This window comes from Saimiri boliviensis, chromosome 16 (assembly GCF_048565385.1).
Source record: "Saimiri boliviensis isolate mSaiBol1 chromosome 16, mSaiBol1.pri, whole genome shotgun sequence".
In the NCBI taxonomy this organism is placed as follows: Eukaryota; Metazoa; Chordata; class Mammalia; order Primates; family Cebidae; genus Saimiri; species Saimiri boliviensis.
In genome coordinates this window covers 57,461,993-57,464,025 of record NC_133464.1, presented here as the reverse complement: position 1 = coordinate 57,464,025, position 2,033 = coordinate 57,461,993, and the positions used below count along the sequence as shown (strand labels likewise).

The window sequence follows — 2,033 nt, the reverse complement described above, 5'->3', positions numbered from 1 at the left end:
TTTGAAATGTTTCCAGAGAGAAAAAGAAATCCCATTTACTATAGTGGACAACAGTGGTTACCGTTTTAGCTTTCTTGTTTCTTTTTTCTCTCCTTTCTTCCAGTAAGAATGTCCCTCCCTCCTTCCCTCCCTCCCTCCCTTCCCTTCCTTTCTTCCCTCCTTCCTTCCTTCCTTCCTTCCTTCCTTCCTTCCTTCCTTCCTTCCTTCCGCTCTGTATGTCATTCAGATGGGACTATGAGTTCAGGACCACCCCAACCCTGGCCACAGGGAGAAGCCTGGGACCCACACATGACCGATCAGAGAATCTCATTTCTGGCTAGAGTGATTAGGACATGTAAAGACTCAGAAAGTGTTTCTTTCACAGAACTTTTCTGAAAGAATTTCTTGGGAATGAATTGTAGCAACAAGAAAAAATGGATTTAAGATGCAAGACTATGGAATATGCAAAATAATGTGGAGCAAAGTCATCAGTGAAAGTTGTAATTAATCTAAATAAACATGATACATAGTGCAAATTTAGTTCCATAATAATCTGGAACTAAATTTCTGAATTACTATGTCATAGGAGAGAATAGTAGGACAGAAATGCTGTTAGTGTCTAAGAGTTTCGTATAGTTAAGGAGAAGCTACAGATAGTAAATCTAGGGATGAATAGCAAATTTAAATTTTAATCATTTGTCAAAATGTACTGGCAACTACTAGAAAACAGAAATAAGATGTGTAATTTCCAGACCAGTAAAGGAGGAAAAAAATCCCAATCCAATAAAAGGCAAATGAGGGGGGAAAATAATAAAACACATGGAAAGAGAAAGCATAAAACAAGGTGGCAGGAATAAATCCAGACACAACAGGGATCACAGCAAGTGTGTGAGTAGAGTATGTCAAATGCCGGAGTGTGAGCACCATGAAGGCAGGGACTGTAATTGGTTTTGTTCACTGCTGAGTCCTTCAGTTAATATTTGTTGAATGAATGAAAGGATAGATGTTCTAAGATTTGATTTTCAACAGTCTTGTTTAATAAACAGATCTTGGCTTTGCAGACACTACCGGGAGCCCTGTACTATCAGCCATGGTCAACCCCACCATGTTCTTCAACACGGCTGTTGATGGTGAGCCCTTGGGCCACGTCTCCTTTGAGCTGTTTGCAGACAAGATTCCAAAGACAGCAGAAAACTTTCATGCTCTGAGCACTGGAGAGAAAGGATTTGGTGACAAAGTTTCTACTTTCACAGAATTATTCTAGGGTTTCTGTGTCAGGGTAGTGACTTCACATACCATAAGGGCACTGGTGGCAAGTCCATCTATGGGGAGAAATTTCATGATGAGAACTTCATCCTGAAACATAGAGGTCCTGGCATCTTGTCCATGATAAATGCTGGAACCAACACAAATGGTTCCCAGTTTTTCATCTGCGCTGCCAAGACTGAGTGGTTGGATGGCACGCATGTGGTCTTTGGCAAGGTGAAAGAAGGCATGAATATTGTGGAGGCCATGTAGTGCTTTGGGTCCAGGGATGGCAAGACCAGCAGGAAGATCACCATTGTTGACTGTGGACAGCTCTAATGAGCTTGAATTGTGTTTAACTTAACCACTAGACCATTCCTTCTGTAGCTCAGGAGAGCACCCCTCTACCCTATTTGCTCACAGGATGCTAGAATCTTTGCGCTCTCACTGTAGTTCCCTTTGGGTTCCATGGTTTTCTTATTCCTTTCCATGCCTAGCTGGATTGCAGAGTTAACTTTATGATTATGAAATAAAAAGTAAATAGCAACAACAAAAAACAAACAAGAAAACAGATCTTTTGTTTGTTTTTTGAGACAGAGTCTCACTCTGTCATCCAGGCTTGAGTGAAGTGGCATGATCTTGGCTCACTGCAACCTCCGCCTCCTGGGTTCAAGGGATTCTCCTGCCTCAGCCTCCTGAGTAGCTAGGACTTCAGGCATGTGCCACCATGCCCGGCCAGGCTGGTCTCAAATTCTTGACCTAGGTGATCCACACACTTTGGCCTCTCAAAGTCCTGGGATTACAGGTGT

At 42.4% G+C, this 2,033-nt stretch overlaps 1 pseudogene; it reads left to right on the top strand.

Moving 5' to 3' along the window:
• The first annotated feature begins 1,069 nt into the window (after nt 1-1,069).
• On the top strand, nt 1,070-1,563 carry LOC101033148 (peptidyl-prolyl cis-trans isomerase A pseudogene; annotated as a pseudogene).
• Nucleotides 1,564-2,033: the final 470 nt, after the last annotated feature.